This window comes from Sciurus carolinensis, chromosome 18 (genome assembly GCF_902686445.1).
Source record: "Sciurus carolinensis chromosome 18, mSciCar1.2, whole genome shotgun sequence".
Taxonomy (NCBI): Eukaryota; Metazoa; Chordata; class Mammalia; order Rodentia; family Sciuridae; genus Sciurus; species Sciurus carolinensis.
This window is the reverse complement of record NC_062230.1, coordinates 332,751-353,415: the sequence shown is the minus strand read 5'-3', so window position 1 is coordinate 353,415 and position 20,665 is coordinate 332,751.

The window sequence follows — 20,665 nt, the reverse complement described above, 5'->3', positions numbered from 1 at the left end:
GAACTAAAATAAATAAATAAAAGATCCTTGGGAAAAGCAAAACAAAATAAATAAATAATAAACAAAAAGGTCCCTGGGTTCTGCCCCCCTGCTTCAGGGAAGAGAAAAAAGTAACTTTTAGATTTGCTGTAATATTCTGCTATATTTTGAGAAAAAAATAGTCACAGAGCTTAAAACATTTTTTTCATTATGAATTCTGGTGCAAAGAACTATAAACAAAAGTTAATAAATTTAAAAAATTTAAAAAATAAAAACAATCCCCTAAAAAGAAATAAAAACAAAAATAAAAAAATAAAAATAACGAAACACACTTAACTTTAAAACATTGAGAGGCAAACAACCACATATTGCCTCATGTATGTTCCTGTTAACATAAAGTTGAAATCATAACAGACTTTTGGTCTTGAGATAGGAAATTGGAGGCTACAGAAAAGGAAAGGCCGCCTGGAGAGAAGTCGTGGGAATGCAGGAAACACAGGCAGCCCTCAGATGCAAGCAGCCCTCGCCCGCCCTCGGCCCCGCGCTCGCCTGCAGAGTCGGGCGGGGCGGTGAGCGGGGCTGGGGAGCCTGGGGCGCGGGGCAGGGTGGATGTCTGGCTGCTCCGCTGGCCCCTGGCAGCCCTGACGTATGTGCGGGAAGAACCGCACGGCAGCTCGGGACTCACCTGCGCGGGGCCCAGGGGAAGGCCCGGGCCTCCCGCTTGCGGCCAGGGAGTCACAGGGAGAGAGGATTGCAGGGCTTTGCGGGAGGCCCTTGCTAGGGGTCGTCAGGGAGGGTCCTGGCGCGAACCCTTCTCCGGGATTGCATGCAGAAGAGTCTCCTTTCCTTGCGTGATGATGGAGTGTTGTGGCTCGGGTCAGGCTGCGGCCGAGGGGCCCTTCCCGGGCGCGGCCTGTCGCGTCCTGCCTGACAGTGGGCACCCGCAGCGTGTTTCTCCCTCCCCAGGCGGCCACACTGTCCTTTGAACACTGCTTTCCAGGATGACCCTCCTGTGTCTGCGACCAGCAGGCGCAGGTTCTCTTCTGCTGGTGAGGGGGGCAGGCCTGTAACCCCAGTGACTCAGGAGGCTGAGGCTGGGGGTGGCTCACCCCCGGGCACTGCGACAAATAAACACCACAAAGGATTTTATACAGAAACTCTTTCCAGGCAGGTGTGCCAAGGACACCCTGTCCCGAGTGCAGGTCCCGCTCCCGGGACTCCTCCAGGACAACCTCTGTCTCAGTTTGCTGCACAGAGACCTTGGAGTTCCTAAAGCAAGTCATCCACCTGTATGTTAAAGAATGACTAGAGTCCCCTGCTGCCGGGACACCCATGGCAATCGGCCCTAATTCGCGGTGGCATGTTCAGCCTCTTCTGCTCTGAGAAGAGAAGGGCTCAAGGTGGAACCCATCACGCTGGGTAATGATTTAATTAATCGTGCCTAGAGATGAAGCCTGTGAAACCAAAGGGCAGACGGGCAGAGGGCTTCCAGGTGGGGGACCACGAGGTGCCGGGAGGGTGCGTGCCCAGTTCTCCCTACCCTGATATTCCCAGCAGTACCCTCCATGAGAAACCAGCAATCTAGGACACTGCTTTGCTGACTCCTGGGGAGACAGGTGTGCAGGGACGGAGAGATCCAGTGAGCCTTTTTTTTTTTTTTTTAATTAGGTGGACACAAAACCTTTATTTATTTTTATGTGGTGCTGAGGATGGAACCCAGTGGCTCACACACCAGGCAAGACCCCACCACTGAGCCTCAACCCCAGGCCTCCACAGGGAATCTTACAGGAAACCCCACAGAACCTCGGTCTTGAGCAGCACGCCCGCCCTCGACCCGCGCCCCTGGATCCGCGCCCCTGGATCCGCGCCCTCGGCCGCGCCTAGTGAAACGTGGGATGTGTGCAAGCAAAGGCAACAGTGGCGGGAAATCCTGCGCCCCAGCCTCCGCCTGCAGCCCGCGCACTGCCCTCTAAATGCTGACCCGCACCCCGGGTCTGTCTCCCCATGCCAGATCCTTGCTTTGCCCAGCGGCGCACTGAGGAGGTCGGTGCACCCTCCCTGAGCACTCGCTCCCTCGGGGGCCCTCTCTGTGCACTGGCCCGAAGCTGCCAAAATTCTTTCCCCTTCGGACTCCAGGAACCCCGCTGGTCCCGAGTCCCCCTTCCCTCTGGGACCCCGAGACCCTTGCCGCGAGCCTTCCTAACAAACCACGGAACCCGGGGAGCACGTTGATAACTGGTGAAAAGCACGGGTGACAACCCAGACGGGGGACTCAGAAGCGGGAGCAGCCCGGCACCGCCCGGGCCGTGGGACAGCAGGGTGGGGCGAGTCACTCGCAGGACGCCGGCGTTCCTCCCCGCCTTCGCCCTGCGCTTCAGCCGGGTCTCTCTGACGCACCCACCGTCTCCCACGGTACTGGGAGGCCGGCGGTGGAGGCCCGCCCGCGAGCTCCTCCTAGCTCCTGCCTGCAGCCCCTTGCGAGCTGGATGCCGCGAAGCCTCTTGACAAATTAACTGCCTACCAGTTAGTGAGCAATGCACAGAATCCCCCGCCCCGAGGGAGGCCGCCCGGAAGTGAGGCCGTCGGCGACCACAGGGGACAAGGCCGATGCGCCGCTCTGGACCCCTCGCCCAGCAGGCGCGTGTGCTCCCCTGGCCCCGCTCCCCGCAGCGTCCTCCGGCACCAGGCCAGGCGCCTTCGCCGTGAGGTCTCCAGAACAAGCCGGAGGAGGGGCCTGAGATGGAAGGCGGGCGGCGGAGGCGGGGGCAGCCGCGCGGCCGTTCCCACGGCCCCACCGTGCGGGGCGGTCCTGCTGCTCAGTGGGGCCGCGGGGCTGTCCCGCCATCCATCATCCCGCCAACCGGACGACCGCGCGGCCTCCCTGCCTGCCTTTGGGGGGCGCCAAACTCTCGCCCTCCCAGGAGCGCGGGGCGGGTCCTGAACCTTCCGCGCTTTGTTCTGGGACAAGTTCCGCTCTCGGCCTTGCCAGCGCGCCTTCTCCTCCTCGGTGGAACACGGGCCGATCTCGACTCCTGCGGGCAACAGAACGGACCGCGGGGGGTCACCACAGAAGAACAGAGGGCGAACAGCCTCCTGGGCCTCCACCCCCTGCAAGCTCAGGGCTCGGGGTGCTCCTTCCACGCACCCCGGGCTCCCTCAGCACCTGCAGCCGCCCCACTGGCCCCGGGTCCAGATGCCGGGGCAGGAGGGCGGCACCAAGTTCCAGTTCCCGGGATAAAGCAGCCGCGCAAGGATCAAGGAAGTCTTTTAAAACCACGCCCCCCATGCCGGACGCCGTGGCGCAGGCCTGTAGTCCGAGTGGCTTGGAGGCTGAGGCAGGAGGATCTAAGGAACAAGGCCAGTCTCAGCAACTTATCCAGGCTCTTAGCGACTTAGCAAGGCCCTTTTTCTAAATAAAAAATAGAAAGGGCCGGGGATATAGCTCAGATTTAAGCTCCCCTAAGTTCAATCCCCAGTGCCAAAAAACAAAACAAAACAAACAAACAAAAAATGCCCCTGTCAATGAAAACTCACAGACTTCAGCCCACCCCAGAAACCAATAGACATACTTACTTCCCCTTGTTGAGGGAGCGTCCTGGCCCCCTGCATCAGCACAGACCCCTTGCTGAAACCCTGTCAGAGCGTGGCCTGTGTCACTTGACCAGGTCAGGTGTGTCCTTCAAAGTCAGGATGCTGGCCTGAAGTGCTGACCACAACACGCAGCTCGGCTGCTTTGGTCAGCACGGACTCGGCCATCCTTCACATCTTCAGGTCCCTGAGCGCAGCTCCTACTGCCTGGAGAGGGAGAGGCCGTGCTCAGAGGCCGCTGTGGACAGCGCTGTTGCTGGAAACACCAGACAGCCGTGGGCCTGCCATTCCACACCCACACGCCTTCCCTTGCAAAGCCTGGAAAGATCCTCCCCTGGGACAAGGGGTGAGATGGTCTTTGGGAGGCAAGAGCCAACCATTTCCAGAAAGTCAGCTTGTTTTTTCTCTCTTCCTGCCTCAATCCATCGCTTCCATCAGGTGGCAGAGGACTGAGCATTACAGGGTCACAGGACCTGCAGCAAAGGCCCTCACCAGACTCTGGTCCCTCACCCAGGACTTTCCAGACTCCGAAATGCAAGAAATAAACCTCTGCTCTTTATTAAAAAAAAAAAAAAAAAAAAAAGAACCAAAGCATGGCACATGGTTCTTACCTGTATCCCAGCTACTCAGGAGGCTGAGGCGGGAGGACTGCAGGTTTGAGGTCAGCCTGGGCCACTTAGCCCCTGTCTCTGTATGTATGTATGTAGGCGGACTCCTGCGGGGTCCAGAATCTCCTGGGCGAAGAGCGTCGTCGGTGGGACATGCAGGAAGCCGGCGTTGCTCCCCCGAAGGCTGGGTAGCCCACCTCGCACTTTTACCAGAGGGGCTGCTTTGATGCGGCGGCTGATGAGGAGGAGCCAGCGTCCAGCGAGTCCCAAACCTGCACCCTGTTCCGAAAAGGCCATCCCGGGTTGGCCCACGGGCGCAAGCTCCGACCAGACGCCCATCACAGCGTGGCCACTATTCGTCCTTATTGACCATATTTAATAACAACGCGTTATTTCAAAGCTACGAAATGGAAGATTTTAAATGTTCTCCCTACCGAAAAAGAGGTGGTGGATATGTTGATTAGTGTGATAATTCCAGTTGCACACGTTTCACACATCGCCTCGTTGCCCATGGAAATCTACCACTCGTACATGCAATTAAGTTTGAATTTAAATGATCTCTTAGAAACCTCTCACCCCACCAAGCATCAGTGAGAAACCCTGTGCCCTGGGCCCCTGAGTGTGCTGGGACCTGGTCAGTCACTGCGGTGTCCCCCGCCCCCCGCAACTGGGCGGGGCATTGTCTGCCGCGCCCCACCACCAGGGGGCGCCTCTTCTGTCTTTTCAGTTCTCCCTGTCGGAAGGGTCTCTGGTTGGAGGGGTCCGGCCTCCCCTGTCCGCCCAGTGTTCTCCCTTCTGTTTTAATAAACCCGCATATCCTTCTATTTATCTTTAACTTTTGAGAAAGGGCCCATCTAAGTTGCTGGGGCTGGCCTGTAACTTTCCAGCCTCCTGCCTCAGCCTCCCCAGGAGCTCCAGGCAAGCGCCACTGCCTGGCTAAGTTGTGGAATTGAAGCATTCATGAATGTCCTGTCAAGATTGGAGTCTTGGGCTGGGTTCTGTCACTAAACGCCGTCCGCACAAACAAGAAACTGACACACACCGTTTTGCAGATGAATCTAAAAGCCTGCTGCTTGAAAGAAGCTAGACGCATATGATTTATCCATGTAAACTCCAGAAGAGAGAAATCTAACCTACGGTGATAAAGGGCCAATCAGTGGTGCCCAGGACAGAGGTGACCTCCTGGAGAACAGGGGACTCTGAGCCTCGCTGGGATGGTGGGTCCTCAGGGGTTCTCGAGGGTGCACATTCACCAAGTCCCATTTGTTCATTAGAATACGTGCATTTTACATACGTGAAGGAGACCTCCATCCCATTTATTTTAAATAATAAAAAGCCCTTGGCAGTATTTTTACTAAGGAGAGAAAAATCTTTGAAGACACTCAGGCTTTAGAGGTCATTTTTAGATCTGTAAAAATGACCTTTGATCGCTAAAGTTTCTGATATCCTAACTTGCTTGTGTACTTGATAATCATTGCCCTGGTATCAATATAAAATAGCAATTAAGATACCAGTTGCATCGCCCTGTACCAGACTGACTGTAATCACAGTGATTTGGGAAGCTGAGGCAGGAGGATCTCAAGTTTGAGAATAGCTGCCCCACTTTAGTGAGACCCTATTTTTAAAAAAATTAAAAGGGCTGGGGCGCAGCACAGCGTTGAGCTCCCCGAGTTCAACTCTCAGTGCTGAGAAAAGAGTCGTATTTAGGTATGAACTGTTGCCGGGCACGGTGGTGCACGCCTGCCGTCCCAGCAGCTCGGGAGGTGAGGCAAGAGCCTCATTGGTTCAGCAAGACCCTGTCCCAAAATAAAACAAAAGGGCTGGTATGTGGCTCAGTGGTCAAGCACCCTGGGTTCCATCCCTGGTACCAAAATAATAATAAAAACAAAAACAAAGCAAACCCCCACTGTCAACCCAGAAGATGAAGCTTGGTGGTTCCCTTTCCTCTGTGCGCGTAGGACTGTGTTAAAACTCAAGACTGACAGACCACCAGCGGAGCACCGGCTGCCTGCTGTTGCCTGGAAGTTCACTGTCACAGTACCTGCAGGTTTGGTTACACGTGGCTGCTGCCATTTTGAGATAATAGCCAGGACTTGTAGGACCCCTGGCCAGACTGACTGAGCCCGATCTGCAGGACCCTCCCTGTCGATCGCCCAACTGATCACTCCTGCCTCTGCGGCCCTCAGACTGACTGCTCCCCACCATCAGAACCCCCAGACCAACTGATAGCACCCCACCTCCAGGATCCCAGAACCAGACTGAACACACCCGACCTCCAGGACCCCTGCCCAACCAACTGCACCCGCCTCCAGGACCTCCAGCCAACCACACTTATACCCCGAGCTGCAGCTCCCCATTTGCCAACACATTTGGAAGCCAGAGCAGCCATTTTGGATAATCCTGGAAACCGTAGCTCCATCTTTAGGTGGGGCAAATCCCATCCTGAGATGCCTGCTGGAGACTTGAAGCTCATTGTCAGGTACCTCTCATGCATCAGACTACTGAACACTGGGAGGTTTCATTAGTATATGACTGTTATACTGTAGATTTTCTTTTTTCTCCTTATTGAAAAAATTTTTTTTTTTTTACTTTTCTCGCTCTCTTTTCCTTTTGTTTACCTGTTCCCTCAGAGTCTCTTTCTCCCTTTTTCCATGCTAACAACCAATTTCTTTTGATTACCTCTCATTCTTTCTATGATCTAGAACTTCTATATATTCTTTTCTTATTCCATTAACAGTTACATCCTACACCCCTCTGCATCCTCTTTGTCCTCCATTAGAAACTATAGACCTTATTGCAAATCTATTTGTTATACTGAAGATAATATTTGAACCCATTCTGTTTATTATGACAATATTGTTATTGTTCTCATAGGGGCTATTTGGTCTAGGATTGCATACTGTCTGTACTGGGCACTGCTAATATTGATCTCCCCCTTAAAGAAAAGGTTTTGGAAGCCTATAGGGCCACTATAAACCTATAGGGAGAAACTGCAATACCCCAGATCTGCACTGCTAGAGGGGAAGATACATGAACAACATGAAAAAACAAGGGAAGAAAATGATCCAAACAAATCTAGATTGTATATTAATAGAATCCAGTGACAGTATGGTAGAAGAAATGTCAGAAAAGGACTTCAAATTATACATGATTAAGATGATTTGTGAAGCAAAGGGTGAGATAAGAGATCAAATGCAGGCAATGAATGATCACACCAATAAGCAGTTGAAAGAGCAACTGCAGGAAGTAAAAGATCATTTCAACAAAGAGATAGAGATTCTCAAAAAACAAAACAAAACAAACAAACAAACAAACAAAAACCAAACAGAAATTCTTGAAATGAAGGAAACAATAAACCAAATAAAAAACTCAATGAAAAGCATCACCAACAGACTAGACCACTTGGAAGACAGAACCTCAGACAATGAAGACAAAATATTTAATCTTGAAAATAAAGTTGCCCAAACAGAGAAGATGGTAAGAAATCATGAACAGAATCTCCAAGAACTATGGGACATCATGAAAAGACCTAATTTAAGAATTATCAGGATTGAAGAAGGCACAGAGATACAAACCAAAGGAATGAACAACCTATTCAATAAAATAATATCAGAAAATTTCCCAAACCTGAGGAATGAAATGGAAAATCAAATACAAGAGGCTTACAGAACATCAAATGCACAAAATCACAACAGATCCACACCAAGGCACATTATAATGAAAATGCCTAACATACAAAATAAAGATAGGATTTTGAAGGCTGAGAGAGAAAAGCATCAGATTACATATAGGGGGAGACCAATACGGATAGCAGCAGACTTCTCAACCCAGACTCTAAAAGGTAGAAGGGCCTGGAACAACATATTTCAAGCTCTGAAAGAATGTGGTTGCCAACCAAGAAACCTACACCCAGCAAAACTAGCCTTCAGATTTGAACTCAAAATAAAATCCTTCCATGATAAACAAAAGTTAAAAGAATTTACAAATAGAAAGCCTGCACTACAGAATATTCTCAACAAAATATTCCATGAGAAGGAAATAAAAAACAACAATGTAGGTCAGCAAAGGGAGGAACTACCTTAGAGAAAAACCACTCAAAGGAGAAACCAAGTCAAGTTAAAAACCAAAAAAAGGCCCAAATGACTGGGAATACAAATCACATCTCAATAATAACCCTGAACATTAATGGCCTAAACTCATCAATCAAAAGACATAAACTGGCAGAATGGATTAAAAGAAAGACCCAACAATATGCTGCCTGCAAGAGACTCATCTCATAGAAAAAGACATCCACAGACTAAAGGTGAAAGGATGGGAAAAAACCTACCACACACACATGGACTCAGTAAAAATGTGGGGGTTTCCATCCTTATATCAGATAAAGTGGACTTCAAGCCAAAGTTAGTCAGAAGGGATAAAGAAGGACATTTCATACTGCTTAAGGGAACCATAAATCAGGAAGACATAACAATAGTAAACATTTATGCCCCAAACAATGGTGCATCCCTGTACATCAAACAAATCCTTCTCAATTTCAGGAATCACATAGACCACAACAATAATTCTGGGTGACTTTAACACACCGCTGTCACCACTAGATAGATCTTCCAAACAAAAACCAAACAAAGAAACCATAGAACTCAATAACACAATCAATAACCTAGACTTAATAGACATATATAGAATATTCCATCCATCAACGAGCAGATTCACTTTCTTCTCAGCAGCACATGGAACCTTCTCGAAAATAGACCATATGTTATTCCACAAAGCAGCCCTTAGGAAATGCAAAAAAATAGAGATACTGCCTTGTGTTCTATCAGATCATAATGGAATAAGAGTAGAAATCTATGACAAAATAAAAAACAGAAATTACTCCAACACCTGGAGACTAAATAATATGCTATTGAATGAAACATGGATAACAAAAAACATCAGGGAAGAGATAAAAAAAATTCTTAGAGGTCAATGAGAATGACACTACAACATATCAAAATCTCTGGGACACTATGAAAGCAGTACTAAGAGGAAAATTCATTGCATGGAGCACATTCCAGAAAAGAATGAAAAGTCAACAACTAAATGACCTAACATTACAGCTCAAAGTCCTAGAAAAAGAAGAACAGAATAACAGCAAAAGTAGTAGAAGACAGGAAATAATTAAAATCAGAGCAGAAATCAATGAAATTGAAACAAAAGAAACAATTCAAAAAATTGACAAAACAAAAAGTTGGTTCTTTGAAAAAGTAAACAAAATAGACAAACCCTTAGCCACACTAACAAAGGAAAGAGAAAACTCAAATAACTAGAATTCGTGATGAAAAAGGAAATATCACGACAGACACTACTGAGATACAGAACATAATGAGAAGCTACTTTGAAAATCTGTATTCCAACAAAATAGAAAATACCAAAGACATCCACAAATTTCTAGAGACATATGCTCCTCCAAAACTGAACCAGGAGGACATATTTAAACAGATCAATATCAAGCAATGAAATAGAGAAAGCCATCAAAAGCCTACCAACCAAGAAAAGTCCAGGACCAGATGGATTCTCAACTGAGTTCTAAAAGACTCTCAAAGAAGAACTCATTCCAATACTTCTCAAAGTATTCCAGGAAATAGAAAAGGAGGGAACCCTACCAAACTCATTCTATGAAGCTAATATCACCCTCATACCCAAACCAGGCAAAGACACATCAAGAAAAGAAAATTTTAGACCAATATCCTTGATGAATATAGATGCAAAGATCCTTAACAAAATACTGGCAAACTGTATCCAAAAACATATTAAGAAAATTGTGCACCACAATCAAGTGGGGTTCATCCCTGGAATGCAAGGATGGTTTAACATCTGTAAATCAATAAACATAATCCATCATGTCAATAGACTTAAGGATAAGAATCATATGGTTATTTCAATTGACACAGAAAAAGCATTTGACAAAATACAACACCCCTTCATGCTCAACACACTAGAAAAAATAGGGATAGTAGGAACATACCTGAACATTGTAAAGGCTATTTATGCTAAACCCATGGCCAACATCATTCTTAATGGAGAAAAACTGAAAGCATTCCCTCTAAAAATGGGAACAAGACAGGGATGCCCTCTTTCACCACTTCTATTCAACATTGTCCTTGAAATACTAGCCAGAGCAATTAGGCAGACTAAAGAAATTAAAGGGATATGAATAGGAAAAGAGGAACTCAAGCTGTCACTATTTGCTGATGACATTATTCTCTATTTAGAGGATCCAAAAAACTCCTCCAGAAAATTTATAGACCTAAATGAATAAATGAATTCAGCAAAATAGCAGGATATACAATCAACACACATAAAAATAAAGCATTTTTATACATAAGTGATGAAACATCTGAAAGGGACATGAGGAAAATAACTCCATTCACAATAGCCTCAAAAAAAAAACCTTGGGAATCAATCTAACCAAAGAGGTGAAAGATGTCTACAATGACAACTACAAACCCTGAAGAAAGAAATTGAGGAATACCTTAGAAGATGGAAAGATCTCCCATGTTCTTGGATAGGCAGAATTAATATTATCAAAATGGCCATACTTCCAAAGGCGCTATACAGATTTAACGCAATTTCAATTAAAATCCCTATGACATCACTCATAGAAACAGAAAAAGCAATCATTAAATTCATCTGGAACAACAAAAGACCCAGAATAGCCAAAGCAGTCCTGGGCAGGAAGAGGGATGCAGGAAGTATCACAATTCCAGATCTTAAACTCTACTATAGAGCAACAGTAACAAAAATGGCATGGCACTAGCACTAAAATAGACAGGTAGACCAATGGTACAGAAGACAAGGAGACATACCCACATACTAGACAAGCGTGCCAAAAATTTACAATGGAGAAAAGATGGACTCTTCAACAAATGGTGCTGGTAATACTGGAAATCCATATGCAGTAAAATGAAACTAAACCCCTATCTCTCACCCTGTACAAAATTCAACTCAAAATGGATCAAGGATCCAGGAATTAGTCCTGAGACCCTGCACCAAATAGAAGAAAAAGTAGCCCTGAATTTCCATCACGTTGGCTTAGGACCAGATTTCCTTAACAAGACCCCCATAGTGCTAGACATAAAAGCAAGAATCAGTAAATGGGATAGAGTCAAACTAAAAAGTTTTTTCTCAGCACAGTAAACAATCAATAATGTGAAAAGAGAGCCTACAGAGTGGGAGAAAATCTTTTCCACACACACTTCAGACAGAGCACTCATCTCCAAAGTTTATAAAGAACTTAAAAAGCTTTACACCAAAAATACATAAAACCCAATCAATAAGTGGGCTAAGGAACTGGGCAGACACTTCACTGAAGAAGATATACAGGTGATCAACAAATACATGAAAAAGTGCTCATCATCCCTAGTAATTAGAGAAATGCAAATTAAAACCACCCTAAGATTTCATCTAACTCCAATTAGAATGGTTATTATCAAGAACACAATAAATAATAAATGTTGGCATGGATGTAGGGGAAAAGGCACACATACATTGCTGGTGGAGTTGCAAATTAGTACAGCCACTCCGAAAAGCAGTATGGAGAGTCCTCAGAAAGCTTGGAGTGGACCCACCATTTGAACTAGCCATCCTACTCCTTGGTTCATATCCAAAGGACTTAAAATCAGCATACTACAGTTATGCAGCCACATCAATGTTCATAGCAGCTCAATTCACAATAGCTAGATTGTGGAACCAACCTAGATGCCCTTCAATTGACGAATGGATAAAGAAACTATGGTATATATAGACAATGGAATATTACTCAGCCATAAAGAAGAGCAAAATCATGGCATTTGCTGGTAAATGGATGAAGCTGGAAAATATCATGCTAAGTGAAATAGGCCAAGCCCAAAAAACCAAAGACCAAATGTTTTCTCCAATAAGTGCATGACCATATATAACGATGGGGGGTGATGAGGGGAAGAGAAGAATGAAGCAACTTTGGATGGTGTAGAGGAAAAAGAGGTGGGAAGGGGTGTGGTTGGAGAAACAGTAGAATGAAACAGACAATATTACCCTTGTATATGTATGATTACATGAATGATGTGAAGATACATTGTGTACAAACATAGAAGGGAAAAGTTGTACCCCATTTGTGTACAATGAATCAAAATGTCTGTGTAAAAATAAAAAATATTTTAATAAAAAAGAATAAACCTTAGAACCACCACCAAAAAAAAAAAAAAGCCCACGACTGTCAGCTCCTTTTTCAAGCAGGAGCCGAGAGTCTTGGAGGGGCCTGGATGAGGCGGTGGACACAGCGCTCAGGTCTGACCGGTGACCTTGTGCCTGCGCTTCCCCAGCTCTGTGGTGTCAGCCAGGCACAGCGCCACGCCTGGGTCGCCGGTGCGAGGGTGGAAGAGCAGTGACCAGAGGCACCCAGGCGGGCAGGAGGCGCGGGCTGTGCTGCCCGTAACAACCTCCTCTCAGCTTCTCAGCCCCACGGGCCCAGCGCTGGCTGGCAGGGACCAGGCGGACCTGGGTTTCAACTGGTGCCTCCGTGATCACCGGACAGGAGAAAGGGTGCTGCAAGCCAGGCCTCCGCCAGGACAGTTGCTGACCAAAATGGTCAGAGGGCCACACCCACTCCAGAGGGCAAACGCTGGCAATCCTGCCTTGGGCCTGCATGGGAAGGTGAATGCGGTGAGCACCGCGGTCATGGTCAGCGATCATGATTCAATTTGAAAAGTTGGTAGAGAAACCAGAAAAAAAAATTGGAGGCAAAATAAAAGAATGGACTTGGATTTTAAGAATCACAGAATTGCAAATAGGCTCACAGATCTGGGGAAATTTCCCAGAGGGCCCGGGAAGACCCCTGGAGGGAGGAGTGGAGCAGCACTGTTATTGCCCAGGAGTCCAGTGTCCAGGTCTTTGGCGTCCCAAAAAGAGCTGAGCAAGACACACAGAAGACACAAGCCAGGGCAGTTATGGAGGGGAGTGCAAGCCGCACTCCCGAGGCCCGGGAGTGGGCCCAGAGGGGCTCAGGCCCCAAGCGCTCTCTACCCACGGGGACAGGCTCGAGGACCTTGCCCGTCTGCTCACACGGGTTACCTGTGACACAGGGTTACAAGGGTTTGATTTCCCCACTGGCCATTTTAGAAGACCCAACCTGTGGCAGTGTTGCCAGAAGCTTGGTCCTCGTCCCTGATGCCAATCCAATACTGGGGACGTGGTTGAGAAAAAGGAAAATGGCCTATTGCTTTGCTAGCAAAGGAGAAGCACAGGGGACTTCTGTCCCAGAGGCTGTGATTCTCCCCTCAGCAGAACAGGGTCTTTTATAGAGGGGACTCAGAAAATGAGATCAGGGAGCAGATCAGGAAGGAGAAGGTGAGGGAGGGGAAGGCGAGGGAGGGGAAGGTCATGGAGAAGATCAGGGAGGAGGAGTCAGGGAGGGAAGGCGAGGGAGGGGAAGGTGAGGGAGAGGAAGGTGAGGGAGGGGAAGGTCAGGGAGGGGAAGGTCAGGGTGGGGAAGGTCAGGGAGGGGAAGGTCAGGGAGGGGAAGGTCAGGGAGGAGGAGATCAGGGAGGGGAAGGCGAGGGAGGGGAAGGTGAGGGAGAGGAAGGTGAGGGAGGGGAAGGTCAGGGAGGGGAAGGCGAGGGAGGGGAAGGTCAGGGTGGGGAAGGTCAGGGAGGGGAAGGTCAGGGTGGGCAAGGTCAGGGAGGGGAAGGCGAGGGAGGGGAAGGTGAGGGAGGGGAAGGTGAGGGAGGGGAAGGTCATGGAGAAGATCAGGGAGGAGTAGCTCAGGGAGGCAAAGGTCAGGGAGGGGAAGGTGAGGGAGAGGAAGGTGAGGGAGGGGAAGGCGAGGGAGGGAAAGGTCAGGGTGGGGAAGGTCAGGGAGGCGAAGGTCAGGGTGGGCAAGGTCAGGGAGGAGGAGATCAGGGAGGGGAAGGTGAGGGAGGGGAAGGTGAGGGAGGAGGAGATCAGGGAGGGGAAGGTCAGGGAGGGGAAGGTCAGGGAGGGGAAGGTCAGGGAGGGGAAGGTCAGGAAGGAGGAGATCAGGGAGGGGAAGGTCAGGGAGTTGAAGGTCAGGGAGGGGAAGGTCAGGAAGGAGGAGATCAGGGAGGGGAAGGTTAGGGAGGAGGAGATCAGGGAGAGGAAGGTTAGGGGAAAGAAGATCAGGAAAAGGTTGGGAGAAAGAAGAAAGCGTGTATGATTCAAAGTGATGAGGGATATCGTCAAAGCATCAAGTGAACGCCTGTTGCAATTCCCCACAGTTCACTCTAGCTTCCATTTCTGTGGAAAGTGGTGATGACATCTGCAAGGGGCTTCCTGCTGAAAGGGGGTGAAGTTGGCGGAAGTAACTCAAAGTCCTGTTCTCCATCAGGTGGGGCGTGGACAGTAAGGGCGTCCAGCACCAGAGCAGTGCAGAGGTCCACAGTGACAGATGGCAGGTGACTGGACAAGGCACAGGCAGGGCAGGGACCATGCGGGACAACAGTAAAGACAGCAAAGCTTTATTATTTATTTATTTTTTTGAAAATAATTAGCACAAAAGCAATTAGTATTTCAGCTAGCCTCTGGCAACCATGACTAACCATGGGTTAGTAACCATAAGGTTAGTAACTTCTAACCTTATCAGTGAAAAACAGATCAGGGTCATCAATGTAGGAGGTTAGGAAGATTTGTAGGTCTATGAAATCAGACTCAATCAACTCAGGACAGATTTGCAACTCTGGTGACCATTATTAGGCCCTTCCTTCATAGCCCCCAGCTTTACTTACTTGTAGGGCTGACACAAGTGTACATGTTACATTAAAAACCATTGCTTTTCCTTTTAAATGTCCATGAGGACTGTGCTCAGGCTATACTCTCCTGCCAGGTGCTTAAGACCAAGTTAATCAAAACCGATCTTGTTCCTATCTACTCTCAAGAGTCAGCTGAGATTCCTCGGAGGTTACTCTTGGGGACATGGGCAAAGCCTCCTGTCTCCTTTAGCTTCTCTCTACCAGGGTGTCACTTTCCAGGATGGGTTGGGTTCTGGCTGACCATATGCGGCTTCTCCTGGAAGCATCAGGGACACTTCCTTCTTCAGTGACTCTTCTCTTTGCAGAATGTGCACTGGTTGGCTTCCGGTTCTCTAGGGTCCTCTGGATCGCCCCGATCAGCAGATTGGGTGACTCACCAGAGTTGTAGGATCCAGAGAGGGGTCCCATAATTCTCTGCATCCTGGCTGACCTTAGGGGGCAAGTGTCAAAATGTTGGCTGCTTTTTCCTTGGCCCTTTTACTTCCTTGATTTTGGTCTCCAAGTTTTTGGTTTTAAACACCCAGCAAGCCAGTTTCACAAGTCTTAAACAGGGAGTAACAGGTCACAACTTCAATATATATAACTTTACAGATACCCTTTTCATTTAATTGGGGTTAGTATTAGTACTGGCAGTCAGCATTATACACTATCTGTCCTGTAGGTGATGGCTTATTATCTCAATTAACCCTGGGTAGGTTTCTTTTATTCTTTCTTCCTTCTTCCTTTTTTTTTTTTTTTTTTTTTTGAAGCAATACCTCTGCAAAACACTAATTACAGGTAACAGTTATAAATTTACAAGGAAAATACAAAATGAAGTTAACAGCAAAAATGTTCAGTTTGTATAATAGCTATGAACCAAGAAAATGACTTTTATAATCTTGAACTTTTACTTAGTTATATATTATATTCCCTGTTTGAGATCATGGTATTTTTAAAATATTTTTTTAGATGTTGATGGACCTGTATTTTGTATTTATTTATTTATATGTGGTGATAAGAATTGAACCCAGTGCCTCACACATGCTAGGCAAAATGCTCTGCCTCTGAGCCACAACCCCAGCCCAAAGATCACAGTAATCTTTACAACAAAAACCAATCTTTTGAATGCAACTTTAAATGAGCTGAAGTCTAGCCTATTTTGGAGCCATTCTAACATGGAGTAAGGTGGGAGGCAGAGCCTTATCTCAGGTAAGACGGACTTTTCACAAATAACACAATACAACATTACATCTGAAACATGAATCAAAGAAAGGCTAAGAGAGCTTTTAACTTTCTTCTTGTGGAAAAAAGTGGCAGAATGCTTCCATGTTTCACAGTGTCACCTTTAAAGAGATCAGGCTTTCCTTAATACCTTCCCAAAAATACAATTAAATTCTAATTCCAGTGTGAAGAGTAACACAAAATTGTATACATAACTTATTGACAACAGATTACATTATGCAGCTATGGAACATCAAATACATGCATAAATACCCACCAAATTTGTTATTTCCATACAAACCTGAGACTTTTGCTACACCTAATTTTAGTTTGGAGAACACCAGCTTGGCAAAGTATTTTCTGAAGCTTTACACTTAACTGAGTTTAACTTTTAAAGTACAATACAGAATCCAGTTTACGGTAACAATAATCACAGGTCTGCATGGGTTTACAAAAATCAAAGGATAGCCTTAAATCTCTTATACATTAGGAACAGTGTTCATGATCAGGAATTGACTGAGTTAAAGCAAACAGATATGAGACAGGTCTTCAAAGGACAGTGTGACCCTTCTACGTCAGATGCGATGTATAAAAGACAGCACTTGTTGGTTATCTTGCCTTTAAACTCACATAAACTTTCATTTTATAACTTTTACATAACACTTGGACAAGGCTTAGAAAGTTCTCAGGGGCATACATATACCTAGTCACATATATTTAGGGTGTCAATTATATAGTTATAACCTAAGTAACAGCTGTTTGTTTAACCAGATAAAGTAATCATGACTTTAAAATAGGTTCAAACCCTAATTCCTTAAAGACTTAGTTTCCCCAAGTAACAAAACTTAATACAAGAAAATTATCTTGATAAGAGATCAATGTTTCAGACTTCAGTGCATTAAAGTTCAAATAACTTTGTGCTAATTATAGTTAGCTTAATCACAAACACAAACTTTTTGGATTTATGTTCCACAAACCTTCTGTGACTTACATTCACAACTTCTTTACATACTTAGTTTTTGTCCTCTTCATCTTGGACTTTAGCCCAAGAATATTACTTTCTCAGATAAAATACTTTCTCATCCTGAAACATTTTTTTCACCTTTTAATTTTCCATACTAAAAGCTATCTCAACATCTATAACCTTCTTTTATCTTTTCTAGTTTTAAATTCATATTCTGAAACGGACCTTATGAATGTTATCTGTGCATTTAATTTACACAACAAATTTTATCCCAGGAGAGGGTTTTATGCAGCATATAAAACAAAACAAAACAAATCTGTGCCTTAATATTTTTTCCCAGCTTGCATACAAGGGGTTGGAGCACAGGATTTTTTATTTATTTATTTATTGGTACTGGGAATTGAACCCAGGGCCTTGTGTATGTGAGGCAAGCACTCTACCCACTGAGCTGTATCCCCAGTCCCACACGGGATATTTCTGATCCTGATCTGTCTTGGTCATCACTATCACAATGCCATCAACTTTAAGTGGGTTCCCACTGTCAATCGTACCGAGGCTGCTTTGGAGCCTTTTTCTTGTACTAGATATACTGATATGAATGGACAAGGCCCTTCCATCATTTTCTTAAGGCTTTCTTGAGATCCTTTTGCAGAGGCTGCCTACAAAACACAGCTTGGCCTTAGTTTCTGACTTTTTCTTCTCTGGGTGGTTATTTATTCCGCCAGTCTCTGCAGGCATTGAGTTGGATGGGACAGTGTTATTGCAAGGACTGCTTTGCCCCAGTGAGGAATATCCCCTGGCCAAATGGGGTGTCCCGTCAGATCTTAGAAGGGAGACCATTCCTTTCCCCAGGTCATAACCTGGCAGTGCTGGAACCTCCTGCACATCCTTTGTGGCCGGTGGCCTCCACCCGCCCAGGGCAAAGGGGCTGGAACGCAGGCAGAGGCCAGGTTCTCTTTGGCCATCTTCTATAGCACGGGTGGCCTTGCTGAGGCTTCTCGAGTTTACAGCGAGATGATCTGTTACTGCCTAGGACCAGGCTGAGAAACAGTGCCGGGTGGCGGGGCAGCACTGGGTTTTCAGTATTGAAAGCTTTTAACTCTCTCTTCTGGTGCCCTGCTGTCCTTGCACACCAGGGGCACCAGGGGCAGTGCCTTGTGGCAGCTTCAACTTAGTTCCTGGTGGTCCAGACCCCTCAGCATGCAGCTGCATGAATGTCTGTACATACGGAGTCTCTTTCATACACTTTGTCCCTGGCAGGCCAACTTCAATGTCAAGATTGCAATAATCCAGAAAAACCACTTAATGGCCAGATTGTGTTACAGCAATCCCTTTCTCTTAGACAGGCTTATCCCTATAGGTGGCCATGCAGCATGGTCCATGTCTTAAAGGGCCAGTAATAGACAAAAAAACAGACAAGAGAGGATCACCAAAACCAGGGACGACAGATGGTACTCTTTAAAGCAGACAGACCTGCATGTACAACTTTCTTCCACTTATTTTACCTTTGACGGATCAATTCCGACTGCAAGATTGTACAATAATCTAGAGAGCTATTTAAAAGCCAGATTATTACAGTAAAACATTATCTTAGACAGACTTATTATAGGCGACCCTTTCTTCAACTCACTTTACCTCTGACAGACCAACTCTAATTGCAAGATTGTTCAATAAAAAAACAGAGAGACAACCAGAGAGGAGGCCACAAACCATGACCCATACATGGGAACCTTTAAAATGACCAGCCAAGATCTTTCTCCAGGGACTACCTGTGGGATCAGTGCAGTACTGGCCAAGTCTTAGTAGGGGCAGTAGCAGATACTAAAAACCAACCAAAGGGAATTCCTAGGCCCAAGGACAACAAACAGATGAGAACCTAGAACAGATCCGAAGGGAGCACATGTCCCTAGGTTCTCAAGTTCCGCTTATCCATGACTCCTACACCACTGGTGCCACAGATTCCCCAGAAAGAGGAACCAGATATTCCCACAAAGAGGAACCAGGTATGGAATCCAGGGTCTCGGCTTGCACAGGACTCACCAAATGGCCCAGGGTGTCATATGAGTTTCCTGAGTTGTTTCCTTTTTCTCAAACTACAGCAACTGAAGGAGCAACTCATGCAGTTCAGGGAGAGGAGGCGGGAGTTCCCTGAAGCAAAGGGGCTTCAGCAGCTGCTGGCACAGTCCCTCAGTCCCTCCCTTTACTCTCAGGAACGGCTCCTCTGGTTTGGTCTGAGGCAAACTCCAATTTCTCCAGTGGTTGGCTCTGAACAAACTCACCAACCACCATTTCTCCTCTGCATGGCATGGACGTGGGGTTCCCTGGAGAGTCAGGCCTGCCCAGGAAAGCTGGGGTGGGGGCTACTCTCGGGTCCCATGGGGGGAGGGGCGCCACATTTGTTGCTGAAAGCTCAGTCTTTGTCCCTAATGCCAATCCAATAACGAGGACATGGTTTGAGGAAAAGGAAAAAGAAGGCATATTGCTTTGCTAGCAAAGGAGAGGCACAGGGGACTCCTGTCCCAGAGGCTGTGATTCTCCCCTCAACAGGAACAGAAGGCTTTTTGAAGAGGTGGTTCAGAGAAAATGATACTAGGGAGGAGATCAGGAAGGAGAAGCTCAGGGAGGGGAAGGTTAGGGAAAAGAAGACCAGGGGAAAAAAGATTAGGGGACGGGCTGGGAAAAAGGAAAAACCATGTTAGTTTCAAAGCAACGAGGGATATCGGCAGAGCATCAAGTGGACCTGTAGCGAGCATGTTAGAAATAGTGCCAGGCCATCTGGTGCTGCACCAGAGCACAGGTATCTCTGCTCCTGTGCTGGACGCCACGGACGTCGCGGGTGTGGTTGAAGGGCAGGCGGGACTAGGCCCAGCTCATCTGACACCCCAGACAGCTGTGACCACTGGGTGGACACCCACAACCAGAACTTGTAAACTGCCCTGAACCCCAAAGCCTTTGGGGGAGCAGAATGGAACGGCACCAGAGAGAAGGCCTGACGCTGGCTCCCTGGACCCTGGCCACGGCCGAGCAGGACCCCGACCAAGTTCTGGACTAGACCGTGGGGGTGAGCTCCGGGAGGAGCAGGTTAGGACAGGATAGGCCTACGTGCAGCATGACAAAGCGAGTGAACTGGCCAGCCAGCTCCTACAGTAAGATGCTGGCAACAGCAGGAGGTGTCATGACAGTGGGACTTGGGGACAGGGACTCACTCATCTCCAGCCTGTCCTCCAGCAGCCCTTGTCTTGCGCCCTGCCTCTGCCACTTGGAGTCCCGGAACCCCTGACTCCTACCTAACACCTTCTCAAAGTGAAAAGTGAAAAGGGATGGGGTGGATCTCAGTGGTAGAGCAGCTCTGGGTTCCACCCCCAGTACCAATAGTGATAGGAACAGCAGTAAAGATCATTCTGAAAACTAATTTAGTGAGTGAGTACCAACCAACTGGACTGCAGGTGAGGGCGAGGGAGGCAGGCAGGGGTCAGATTCAAGCTACAGTCCCCTCTCCTTCCCTTCTGTTCTTCCTGTCCTCACTTCCACCCTATCTCAGC